This window comes from Capsicum annuum, chromosome 6 (assembly GCF_002878395.1).
Source record: "Capsicum annuum cultivar UCD-10X-F1 chromosome 6, UCD10Xv1.1, whole genome shotgun sequence".
Taxonomy (NCBI): Eukaryota; Viridiplantae; Streptophyta; class Magnoliopsida; order Solanales; family Solanaceae; genus Capsicum; species Capsicum annuum.
This window is the reverse complement of record NC_061116.1, coordinates 219,486,982-219,501,494: the sequence shown is the minus strand read 5'-3', so window position 1 is coordinate 219,501,494 and position 14,513 is coordinate 219,486,982. Positions and strand designations below refer to the sequence as shown.

At 32.5% G+C, this 14,513-nt stretch overlaps 1 pseudogene; it reads right to left on the bottom strand.

Moving 5' to 3' along the window:
• Window positions 1–1,281: 1,281 nt before the first annotated feature.
• Window positions 1,282–4,101, bottom strand: LOC107856042 (annotated as a pseudogene).
• Between the last annotated feature and the right edge of the window lie 10,412 nt (window positions 4,102–14,513).

The window sequence follows — 14,513 nt, the reverse complement described above, 5'->3', positions numbered from 1 at the left end:
CTAATAGAGTTTAATTAATAAGTATTCATTGATTAGATAAAAATATCAGATAGCATTGGATATATGAACAAGTTTCTACTAATTAATCTATATCTAGAAACACAAATATAGGTTAGTATCTATCTTATATACCCTAGGCTCTATATCAACATATGCACAAGTAATTAGATGTATGAACTATATACAATATGATAAAACCTACTTCAGCCTAATTCACTTGACTTTAAGGTTAATTTGATTCGCTTTTAATTCTCTCTGCCATTTATATGCTCTGTAAATAAAGATGCACTGATTTTTTTTTAAAAAGATATTAAAAAAGATATAGTACTTCTTTAATTATTTTAAGAATATAATTTAAAATAATTATCTATTTTAATCTTCAATTGCTAAAATGACAATTATTTTGATACAAATTTTTTGAACTAAAATGATAATTTAGATGCGACCGTAGGAATATCACCTTTACCAGTTATAATAACTACAATATATATAGTATTTTTAAAGTTATATAATAATTTACACTTTTATGGAGGGTTATTTACGAATAACTTGATAGCACTAAAATTTCTTTACAAAATCATCGATATCTTATAAGTAAAACGATGAAAGGGAGAAATAGAACTTTAATTTTATAATATCTTGTATGCTCAAACAACTAATTTGGGTGTCAAGTTTTTCAAATTTGTAGTTTACTTGCATGTTCCATCAGAAATTTCATTGAAAAAAACCAAATGAATGTTGATTTATATTGGCGAAATTGTTTGAGTGAAGATCGTCCAAGCTAGTTTGAGATCCATCTCGATGGGGTTTATCCTGATTGAAGTTCGCAGGAGATGAGATTTATTTTTATATAAGTTTTTATAATATTTTTATAATTATATATAATAAATTTATAATATTATATACCGTTTGTATAAGCACCTTTTGCAAAAATATAAAATAGTAATAGTTATGCGAGTGTAAACTGGAAAAATGGCAATTGCACGCATTGGGCTTATAGTCCCAGTGTCAAAGCAATTCAAGCAAAGATGGAATATAATATATGAGAGAACATATAATTGTAAACCAAACAAATGGTCATATAGCATATAGTAGCTAGATGCACGCACTTATTTTTTATTCGCGATTCAAAATGTTTCTCCTTTTGGATGCATTTGTAAAGGCAAAACCATGGCTTCAAATTAATAAAAGCTAATTTATCACTATTTAATTTTATGCATCTTTTATTAAATTTAGACATGAAAGTACATAACTTAGTATACAAAAGCTCAAATATGATGTCTAGAACAGGTACTTCACAGCTCCAGGAAAGTGAGTATTTATAAAGTAATCCCTCCATTTGATGCAACGGGGGTCAAAATTGAGCACGCCATCCATGTTGATTTCCTTCATTCCCAATCTTAATTTTTCATTATTACCTTTATCAAAACTGTAAATTATATGTTTAACATTAATATCATTGGTATATCATTTATATATATACATATATAGTTGAAAAAATACATGAAAGAGCAAAAATATAGAGAAGTTATAGCGTATGCATATCTTCCATAGAAAAATACGTAGGGCTCGTATATCTCAGACAGACGTATAGCCTTATATATCTTCTTTTTCATATTTCTATATGTTTTATCAATGCGATGAAATGAGACCTGCAGGTTCACAAACTTTAGCATCTGAAGCATTTAGAAATCATGAGTTAGTAGCATTTGAAAGCATAGATTGGAAAAGACATCAGTTTTATTCACGTACTAGTTATGTAAAAATTATCATGTATGCATTGAATACCCCAAAGTTTTCGCATTTATAAGTTAAGGTACTATTAACCAAGAATGTAATATGAACATTAAAGAACCTTTAAGAGTGGCAAATAATGAATTTTGATGTGCTTGCGAAAGCGAGCCATGGTGCTAAGTGGAAGCATAGGAGCCCTCACTTTGATAGTTTTCCCATTTTTATTAACCCATGGATTTTTTGTGAGGTAGTGAAATCCGAAATGCATTATCTCTGAAATTTTTAGAGGATTTCTTAAAGAGGAGCTGCTGTGATAAATAACTACTTCTTGAGAATATTGATTTTCATGTGCTATAACCGCGGCAAGGATTGAGTTCACCACCATATCTCCTGGAATCTGTGTAAATAAGATAAAAAAGGAAGGAAAAGAATCAAAACTTTACCTACTAGGAAGTTGATCAATATCCAAATTGTGTCTATTTAAAACCTCGTGCATATAATTGTGTATGAAAATGGTATACAGCAACGTGCTAGTCAAGTAGGAAAATCACTTACAGCATCAAGTTTTGAGTCAGGATCACCATAATAGAATTTCAATGCACCTTTTCCATAAGCCAAAACAAATGCATCCGCGGTTCTGTCATAAGAAAATAACGTATGTAAAAGACACAGAATATATTATTACCTAGAATAATATGCAATGACAATTTATTAATCATCAGTGTTTAGCTACCTCACTCCTTCAATCCATCCAGGAAATGGCTCTTTGTAGGTACTAGTTATAACAAGCTGTAGATTCTCCTTCAAATTAATGCCCCAAAATCATCTCTCCCATTGCTTTTGTGAAAGAATATGCATGTGTTTTGCCACCCATGTAATTTTGCCCTATAGTTAATGATTAATATTTAATTTGGATAAAACTTCATAGCAATGTTGTGAATGTTACAAGTATATAAACTTCACAATTTAATTTGTTGCAGGAAAAGAAAAAGTAAATATATATCTCTTGTAACAACCTTTGTAGGCCAAGTTCTTTCATTGCTATTGTCACTTCCTTTGATGTTGCATTTTGAGTTTCGAGTTCCTTAATTTTGTTTGCTATCACACCTCTTTCCATATTGATATCCAAATAAGGGTAGTTTTTAGTGAGCGTCTTACCCATATGAAACGGTTTTTCTAATAAAACTCCAGTTGTTTTGCCGCAAACATAAGCTGTATATGAAAAGAATAGTTTTAGTTTTATATATGCACTATAGTAATATAAATATATATTGATAACTTGAAGAAAATGATAACTAGATACGCAATATATCGTGCAAATATTCTTTACAATATATATACGCTAAATTATCCTAAAAGAACAAAAATAACTCACCTCTGAGACAACCTCAATGAACCTCCATACAAAATAATGACAAGAACGTAGATTAATAATCAGAAATAATAAATTGATACTTATTTGCTATTAACTCACCAGTAGATACATGAAGAAGCATTTTCACTTTTGGACAACTCTTAGCAAACTTGAGGACATTTGTGGCACCGACCACATTGGTACTCATGGCAGTATCATATCTATTCAAACAGAATTTGTAAATGAAATATTAGAAAAATGTACAAGTATTTTTATAAATAAACTAGAAAAACATATTCACAAATTTTTATATATGTCTCTCATTAAAGTTGGTTGTTGCAGCTGAGTGTATGACTTATCTATTTCTTTGCTCACCTCCTCTCTCAATTCTCAGTTTTTAATTCCCATATTTTCATTTGAAACGTCACCTGAAATTGCAAACACCTTTTCCTCTATGAAAGAGCAAAGGTTTATCGTACCCATCCTTTCCCTCATAACATTGAATAATTCAGACATCGCGATCTATACGTGTGAGTTTAATTTCTATTCATTAACGTTTTACATATATATATATATATTTATATTTATATAATTAAGTATATTAATTCAAATGAAACTAACTAGCTAGCTAGTTCTTACCTCATGAATGAAGCGTTCTTTGGCGGAATTATTGTCTGAAGCTCTAATGAGGAGATAGAGTTTTTTCACATTTGGTCCAACACGAAGTATTTTTTCCACAAGAACTACGTACATACATTTTATCAAAAATAAATACAACTTTGTTAATTAATGTGTTCCAAGGAATTCAATAATTAGTACTGAATTTTCTCAAATACAACTAAACGAGTATTTTCTCCACAAGAACTACATACATTTTATCAAAAACAAATACATGTTTTAATTAAACTGATTGATATATATAGAGAGAAGAGAGTACTCTTTTCAAGAAAACCAGTGGCACCAGTAATCAAAATAGTCTTGCCTTGTAACTGCTCAATTTTACGTGATTCCATTAGTGAGATTACCTAGGTTTTTTTTTTTTTTTTTTTGTCCAATTCAGATTACAATTTAATATTATGAAAGTGCTACTTGTAATTGATATATATTATCATCACAGATCTTATTGATGTGAATAAATTTGCGACGACATGATTACTTGTGCCGTCGTAAAATTATGAGGAAACGCTTCTCTCACAAATTTTTAACAAGAATTTAATTAAAATACTCCCTCCATCCCAAATTGAGATGACACAGCTATTAAGAAAACAATGATTGGTAATATAACTTTATCATTTTGCTCCTATTAATTATGTTATGCTGTTAGTTCCAATATTGATGAAATTATTAGTATATGTCTGATACAAAAGTACTTTTTGCATATGTCTGATACAAAAGTACTTTTTGCATGGATAATTAGGATTATAGGATTACTACAGTCTTTGCAACATTTTTCAAGATTTGATAATTCAGTGCTAGTAACAAGGAGTAATCAATTACAAAGGGTCTAATGGAAAAAAAATTATCTTGTCTTGATTAATGAAAAAAGACAAGTAAAATGAGAAATCAAATTAGAAAATTTGGGATGGGTAATTTGAAACGGAGGGTGTATTTAAATTTTGTGACGGAAATATTCCACTTTGAACTTTGAAGAAAATGAAGCATGTACGTAAGTGGATAATAATATAATAGTGTGAGATCTAGTGCCATATTTAGAAACGTATTTTTCTAAAAAAAATCAAATTATTATTTAATTTATTAGAATCCAATAATATATGATAAATAATTGCTTATTATTTAATAAATATTTTAGTGTTATGGAAATTATTATAAAATATTAATAAATTTTTACGAAAAGCGAATATATAAATAGAAAATTTCTCAAAAATCCAATCGTTGATCTAATTGTGACGGGATTATCACCGCAATTTTTGTTTTGTCTACTCGATCGTAACAAGTGCGATTAATAACATGCAAAGAGAAAAGTAATCTTCTATATAGCGGAAAAAATGCAATAAATATTGATAATGTAATTTAAAAAAAAAAAGAAAATAATGTTTGTGCATATAAGTTAAATTCAATATTGAGTTGTAGATGAAGAGTATTGTAAAGAAAATTTATTACTATTTAATCACTTTTATGTGTCATAGCACCTAGTAAGTCCTATTTTAAGAGCACAAATTAACAAAGTACGACGAATTACTTGTACATATTTTCTGAATGACTGATGTAATATATTTCCATATTTGTTCAACCCTAACTTACTCACCCTCCTCCTTCTTTAGACTTATGCTAAAATTAAACCATATTTTAAGGCAGGTTTACCGTTTAAGTTAATATCTATCTTCTATCCTACGTTCTATATAACTGGAAACACACATATAGCTAGGTTAGTATCTATCTTCTACTATAGATGTTAGGACCGAAACAATCAGGTGTCATGCGGAATCTAGTAAAGCAAATCTCGAAAGACGCCAAATAAGAAACAAACGAGAAATACACCAAAAGAGACACAATAATTTAACGTGGTTCGGTCAATCGGCCTACATCCACAAAAGAAGATGAGCAATCCACTATATAAAAGAGAGTACAAACTGTCAAGAGAGACAATATCACACAATTCACTCAGAATAAAAGAGGCTCACACAAGTGATCCCGCAACACTTGTGTCTCTCAAAGTCCCCCCGCCCTCCCCCACCAAACAAAACTCTCAAACCCCTAAGACTACATTGTGGATGCTACAAAACTAGAAGAAAGGAGTCTCTATTTATACGGTCTATAACCTTTTCCTACAAGAATAAGGATTAGCCAAATATGGAGAATATGTTTTCCTTTCTTAAAAGGAAAACCTAATTATGATAAGAAAGTCAGGACAAACACCAACAATTCCCCCCCTTGGCCTGAATTTCTGATAGAATAAATTTACTCCACCTTCTTCATGTAGTCTTCAACATGTTCAATCTCCATCTCCAAAATCTCCTTCATTAAATCTTGCCTCTACACAAAGTAATACTCTGATAAAATATCTCAAACTAAAATCTTCATTATCGTCAAATAGGTTGCGACTAGAACTGAATCTGCCAAGATGAACGCCCGATTTTAACCTCGCTTTGATACCACTTGTTAGGATCACGTGTAACTTCACCCAAACTCCGCACTAGTATGATATTGTTCCCTTTGGGCAAGCCCTCACGGATTTGTTTTTGGGCAACTCCACACTAGTATGATATTGTCCGCTTTGGGCCAAGCCCTCACGAATTTATTTTTGGGCACCTCCCAAAAGGCCTCATACTAGTGGAGTTGGGTGACATTTTAAATATTGGACATGTTCCCTCTATTTTTCCGATGAGGGATTGAGTTTTCTTCTCAACAATCCCCCTCAAACCAAGACCACATCACTTGTGACCTCCAAACATCTTGTACCACCGTTATCGCCCAACGGGACACGCCGCCTGACCACCACTCGCCAGGAAGACTTTTGACACGAGACACCACCTGCAAAATTCCAGTCTTGTCGTCACACCGGGAACTTCTCACCAACCGCAATTCACCACTTCGATACACCCGAACCTGAACTCCATACTAGTGGAGTTGGGAGACACTTTAAATATTGGACATGTTCCCTTTATTTTTTCGATGTGGGATTGTGTTTGCTTCTCAACAATCCACCTCTCAAACTAAGACCACATCACTTGTGACCTCCCCGTACCGCTATTACCAACCAGTGAGACATGCTGCTTGACCATCACTTGTCAAGAAGACTTTCGACACGAGGCATCAACCATAGATCTCAACTACTAGGTCACTTCACATGATCTTCCAAACATCTTGTATCGCCGTTATCACCCAACGGGACACGCCGCCTGACCACCACTCGCTAGGAAGACTTTCGACACAAAGCACCACCTGCAGATCTCCAGTCTTTTCTTCACACCAGGAACTTCTCACCAACTTTCGACACGAGGCATCAACCATAGATCTCAACTACTAGGTCACTTCACATGATCTTCCAAACATCTTGTATCGCCGTTATCACCCAACGGGACACGCCGCCTGACCACCACTCGCTAGGAAGACTTTCGACACAAAGCACCACCTGCAGATCTCCAGTCTTTTCTTCACACCAGGAACTTCTCACCAACCGCAATCCACCACTCTGACACACTCGAATCTAGGCCAAACTCCGCACTAGTATGATATTGTTCACTTTGGGCCAAGCCCTCACAGATTTGTTTTTGGGCACCTCCCAAAAGGCCTCATACTAGTGGAGTTAGTGGAGTTGGGTGACACTTTAAATGTTGGACATGTTCCCTCTATTTTTCCGATGTGGGATTGTGTTTGCTTCTCAACAATAGGTTCTATATATCTATTGTAGACACGTGATTTTGACCCTCCTCGAGTTTAATATATATTTTTCGATATTAAATTTTTATATTTGGCCCAATATTGTTTTAATTCTTATTTTTATTTTTAATAAATTTTTATTTAAAAAATAAATAAATAAATGAAGTTAATTTTAGAATATTTTATTTTATTTATATTTCAATTTTTTTAAAAAAATAATAATACTAAAAAATAAAAATATTTTTCTTTTTAAATAAATAAGTTAGTAGTTTTAGTACTATCTTAATTATATTTATTTTTTGGTTATTTTAATATATTTTTTTAAATATAAAATTAATTAGTTATTATTATTATTATTATTATTTTTATTATTATTTTAGTATTTATTTATTTATTTTGATTTATTTTATTATCTATAATAGTAATTAAAAAAAAAAGAAGAAAAAGGATTCAAAATTTAAACAAAATCTTATCCTATCTTATCTATAACTGTGCCCCCTAATTTCCCCTATTTAAGCTTTTTCCACACTCAGATAAAAAAAAAGTACGTACAGTCTATCATCAGACACTTTTTACACTGCATCAGACAAAAAAATAAACAAACAGAAATCAAACAAAAAGTGAGAAGGAAACAACACTCAAAATCAAACATAAAAAAAGAAAGAAGAGAAAGAGTAGCGAATCGAGTTTCGGGTTTCTGTTCGAGTTTTGGTGTTGATTTTTTTGTTTCATCACAGGTTCTATTCGATCATGTATCATTTATCCTGTAAACTTTATTATGAACTAGCATGAATAAAAATGTTCAAGTAATCTTATACATTATTCGGTATGTGTATTTGATTGATTACGTAAACTTTCTATTATTATATATTATGCTATCAAATCACCGAATATTTATATATTTATATGGTGTTGGATATAAAAAAACTACATATGATACTGTCTTGTTTAAGAAAATAGGTACTGTCATAGTTACGCTTTGTTATGATTCCCTGCATGCATTATCCATTTCACGCACATACAAAAAATTCAATAATACACAGTGCACACACCTATTCACAGATTCTCACACACACAATAGCACGCATACACAGAGAAATAAAAAAAGCAGATGAGAAAAAATAAAAAAAATTGCTGAAACAGTAAAAAAAAATCAGAATTTTTTTTGAAATTTAATAAACAATAAAGAGAATTTAGATCGGAAGAGAATCATATATTCCGATGATTTTTTGACAAAAAATGTATTAAAAAAATGATCAAATCTGCCGGCGAAACTTGTTTTCCCCGTTCCAAGAACTGACTCAAAATCCACCCTCGTTACCGTTCCGGTGACCCTTTTCATCGCCAAAAAATGGCAAACCAAGTAATCGAAACACCGTGTTGTCGGAAAACCCATTAAAACCGGTGATCTTTCGCCGGTAACACTCTAGATCTCACCAAAAATGGTGGCCGGTCGCCGACCTCCACCACACGCCGCTGCTCTATCCTGTGAGGCAAAATCGTCGTAAGCCTCCAAAATCGGCGAAAACACGTCAAAATTACTTTCCCCGAACCAGATCAGATGGGATCTCCCTCCAAATTCGACCAAATCTCGCCAAAAAATTTTCCAAAATAGTCTATCCCGTCGCTATTCCAGTGATCATCTTTGCCGAAAAATAGTAAAAAACTGTCAGGATCATCTCTCTGTCCAGACAGCGCCACTTCTCTAGCCAACCCGCTTGCCGGAATTGCTTCGCAGTTAACGTTGACATACCAAAAATACTACGTACTTATTGTGTTTTCCTTTGAACTGTTTTTCTTAATTTTCAATATAGTTTACTGATGAATATAAATTGATGGCTTTGTACTTTCTTCTTCTTCTTCTTCTTCTTCTTCTTCTTATTATTATTATTATTATTATTATTATTATTATTATTATTATTATTTATTTTATTATTATTTATTATTTTATTATTATTATATTTTTGAGTTAAATTAATTAATCACTTTAAATGATATTTTTTAAATTTATTATTTATTATTATAGTTAATCAGTATTCCGAATAGATGAATTATTACGAGTTTACAAGAGATAAATCAAATGTCTTTAATGCTAGATCAACTTTAGGCACGATAAATGATCGTCTCAATTAAGACTGCGGCGTACGCATCTTTCCGAGATATTCAAAATTCAAGGATGTAAAAAATACACCTTGGCAAATATTTTTCTAAAATTAACTTGATAAATACTTTTTAACTTTCACTAATTTATTTAATATAAGATAATACACAAGTTTTCGGTATAATAAAATGAGCGAATTTAGGCCTTCACACAATTTAATAAAATAGTTTAAGTCAAGATAAGTCAATAAAAGCGGTTGTGCTAGAACCACGGGATTCAAGGGGTGCCTCACACCTTCCCTTCGGTCAACAGAATTCCTTACCCGATCTTCTGTCTTCGCAAACCAAATAAAAGAGTCATTTCCTTTTGACTAAGGATTCAAAAAGGTAACTTGGAACACCAATACTCAATTCCAAGTTGTGACTCTAAAAAAATGATAAAAATTAATCCCTATTCAATACCATCACTTTAATTGAAAAACCCTTTGACTCGTTCCTCGGGCGAAAAGGAAAAAGGGGTGTGACATCTCTGGCGACTCCGCTGGGGACTAAAGAATTTGAGCTTTTTTATTGACTTATACTTGCTGTAATTATTGTTGATATTGTGTTTGTTGGCCTTATGTGCTACTTGTCACTCATTTACTGCTTTGATATTGATTGAACTGTATTATATATTGTCTTCTCTTGCGCACCCCCTCTGAGTCTCTAAAATAGGATAGAATGAATGCATCGCATGCATCCTACTTTCTTTTTTAGATAGCCGGAGTGTCAAGGCACCTGGTGAAGGATTATAGTCACACATGTTAGGCAGGGGTCGAATCGACAATGAAGGCGGTGTTGCCCTGGTACCAACCAAGTTGTCCCTCCCCGACTCAAGTGTCCACTCGGGTAAGCCAGTCTAGACACCTATCCCTAAAAGGCTTAAACTTAGAAGAACTGAAAACTGAGAATCTGGTTATCCCTATTAGGAGCCGCTTTATTTGTATCATATGCATTTGACTTAGTGGGTCGGCACAAGGGCCGGGTCTGTCTAGGACATGTGACCTACTTTATAAAGACCAACACGTGCATCCTACGTGTTCTTTGATATTTATTTGAAAGGATGTTTGTTTGTTGACCGGCTTTAGGCAACTTTAAAATGCAAGAGATTAATTTATCCTCATATTTAGTGAATCATTTTTCAAAGAAAAATTTTATTTTTAACAAGAAAGGAAAAAATTTAGTAACATAGTTTTACGATCTTTATGAACTACGAGGGTATGATTCTCACTTTTTAGTGAGATACGTAGGAAGTCCTTCCCGGGATGCGACCTTATCTTTTGAAAAATTATTCATAGATTTATTAGAGAATATTTTGAAAATATGATTACTTTCATAATTATTTTTCTAATCCTCAAGTCCAATTTTTATATATCTTAATAGTCCTGAATCTTTAGGGATCATAAGGCTAAGTTTTACAAAATAAAAATATATATAAATCTTAACAGCCCTGAACCATTAGGGGACTTGAGGCTAAGTTTTGTACGACATATATTTCACGAACTACGCCCACCTGATTCTCATCTTAGTAAGATACGTAGACAGTCCTTCATGGATTCGGTGGTTTTAAAGAAGGAAAAATTTTATTTGTGTTTCCTTCTAAATAAATAAAAAAGAGAGTTTTCGATCTGTATATAAAAATAAATTAATTTATTTTTGAATATAAAAAAATGTATTTTTATCGTTATCTTTAAATTCAAAATAATAATAATAATAATAATAATAAAGAAATCTTTCTCATTTCTCAAATCACAAGAAAATGTGTTTCTCCATATCTCCAGCTTCGAGAACTACGCACACCTGATTCTCATCTTAGTGAGATACGTAGGCATCCATTCTAAAGTTCGATGATCCTTTCAAAAAGAAGATAAAAGAAAAAGAGTTTTTGAAAAAATATTGCATTCTGATGCCTTTGTAATTTCTTAAACAGATAATTTAAGGTGGTTGGTTTGTGGTATTTTGGCTAGTCCTTCATATTACACCAAATTCAGGAAAAAGAGTCATGTCCAGCAAGAGTATAGAAAGTGAAATCATGGATCAGACAAAGAGTCAGAAAAATGAGAGGTTAAAACAAGCGATTGTGAGTTTGAGGCAACAAATGTTGGAAATGTATCGAGCTTGGGCCAGTGGGATGCCTTCTCTGCCATTTTCCACTATTGACCCTACAAGTACCTTGAGTTTTTCACCAAAATTGCAAGGTCGGTTTTCTGTTGTGGTTATGTGCCACAACATGCATCAGAATCTATTCCAAGCCAAAAGAATCTCAATGTTTCAATCACTCATTCTCTAGACCTTCAGTATAAATCTAGCACATCGATAACACCACATATAGTCTCTGCTTCTGTTGCTCCATCCTCTACTGAGGTTTCTACCTTAGTTTTTTCTCCGACGATTGTGCCTCCCCAATCTGCTAGTAAGTCGATGTTCAACATTCTTGATGATTACTATTATACTCCTGAGCCCACATCTATGTTAGTTGGACCATCAAAATTTCTTACTAAGAAGTCTGACATGACAGAAGAGCAAGAGAAAATGGCTAGGAAAATGAAGAGCACAGAAAAGGCTACGAAAAATTCTAAGGGAATTGTGAATTATAAAGATGTTGCATATAGATACAGGGACATGTCTTCAAGTGTTAACCTTTCTCCAAGCCTTGAGATATCAAAATTTGAGAAACATGATGGGTACGAGGATTCTGTGAAACACTTGGGATGATATTGCCATCAATTGAGAGGGACAAAAGGAAAGAAAAAGGAAAATGTACCTATTGTCATTACAGGGGCAAAGCAGAGCTCAAGAGGTCCAACTCAGCAATATTGTCAGTTTCAATCTCGAGCTTGCACATCAAATTCATATGCTCATATGCAACAAGGTTCCTTTTTGCAAAATCTAAGATATTTCATTCCACTTCCTCAATATACTTTAAACAATACACAGTTGTATGCTCATTCGTTTTCTTACCCACAATGGAACACACCAACTCCTCAGAGTTATCCTTCAATTCCACAAATATACCAAACCCCTTCTAGGCCCAATTTTCGATCCAAGACAAATAATGAAATGAGGCAAATATACCAAAGCCCTTCTAGGCCCAATTTTCGATCCAAGACAAATAATGAAATGAGGCAGAAGTTGAGAGATTGCTTCACACCAATTGGAGAGTCATATGCCAGTTTATTTCAGAGATTGGTACATGAGGGCATGATTACTCCTCTCCTTGGGCACATAATTAATTTTCGTTCACGAAATTTTGATCCTAATGCACGATGTCCGTACCATTCTGATGCTCGAGGTCACAGTATTGAGTATTGTCGTGCTTTGAAAAGAGAAATAGAAAGGATGATTTAAGAAAAATTGATTGTAGTGCAAAATATTGACTACGAGCATCACACGGAATCCTTCATCAACACACGGTAATGCACAATACGTGGGAAACAATGAGTTAAGCATGGGGATCTAGAATTTATTTGTTAAATAAAATGTGTTGGACAGTGGTGGAAGTTCTAGTCATGCTGATAAGCAAACCAATGTCTAAGATGTCAAGCTTAACAATTGGGAGGTCACTCGTCTCCCTACTATGAAGGAGTTTGGTAGTTTATTTGTTTGTCTTTCTGCAATTCGAATCGTTCTAGGGTTGTAATTCAAATTTTTACTTTGATATTTTAGGTTAAAACTTTTTCTATCTTTGGGTTTTTAATGAAACATAATTTTCCTTTATTTTATTTTGTGTCTAATATTTACTTATATATTTTCTATTATACAGTTCTTTCTATACCGGTTCTAATGATATGACATGCATGAAGAATTATCAATCAGATTTTAAAATCCAATCTAATTATGAAATAATGAATAAAGAGATTGAGTATGATGAAGAGGAAGTATTTGAGAATATAAGCAAAAGATTTCAAACAGTTTGAGAATAAGTCAAATCGCAATATAAATGAAATTGGAGCAATCGCTTTCCAAATCAAAAATGACTTGATCATCAATTGGAAGATCTAATTCAAGCATTTTGAATGGGATCAATCAGAGGATATATAATCTCCATCGTCAGGAAAAATAAAAGAAAGTTAGCTTCCAAAGAGACATGAGTCATTCGTGTGGAGAAAGTACAACACAAGTGGACTTGTATGTTTCACAAGCTTAAAAGTAGTGACGCAAGTGCATGAGCTTAGTCATAGTCAATATTGAAAAAATGTGTATGATCTTCATGTTCCATTCCTAGATTGCATGTTATGTACTTGAGTTTTTAAGGATTGATATGACGAAGGCATTTCATTCTACTATCCAAATGTTGTGTCATCTTTTGTTATCTCTTTTGAGCTTTTGTTTTATTTCTTTTATATCCCTCTTTTGTAATCAAAATAGAGTTTGCAAAAAAAAAAAGTATCAAGAAAAAATAGAATTAGAAAAGTGTCAAGAAAAAAAAAAGAATAGAGTCAGAAAAGTATCAAGAAAAAAAAAGAATAGAGCCAGAAAAGTATCAAGAAAAAATAGAGTCGAAAAAAATATTTCTCTCTCTCAAAAAAAAAAAAGAAAAAGAAGAAAAAGAGAGAAAAGTCAAAAAAAAAAAAAAGGATTCAAAATTTAAACAAAATCTTTTCCTATCTTATCTATAATTGTTCCCCCTAATTTCCCCTATTTAAGCTTTTCCCACACTCAGATAAAAAAAAAAGTACGTACAGTCTATCATCAGACACTTTTTACACTGCATCAGGCAAAGAAAAACAGAGAAAAATGAGAAAAAAAGTGAGAAGGAAACAACACTCAAAATCAAACGTAAAAAAAGAAAGAAAAGGAAGAGTAGCGAATTGAGTTTCGGGTTTCTGTTCGAGCTTTGGTGTCGATTTTTTTGCGTCATCACAGGTTCTATTCGATCATGTATCATTTACCCTGTAAACTTTATGATGAACTAGCATGAATAAAAATGTTCAAGTGATCTTAT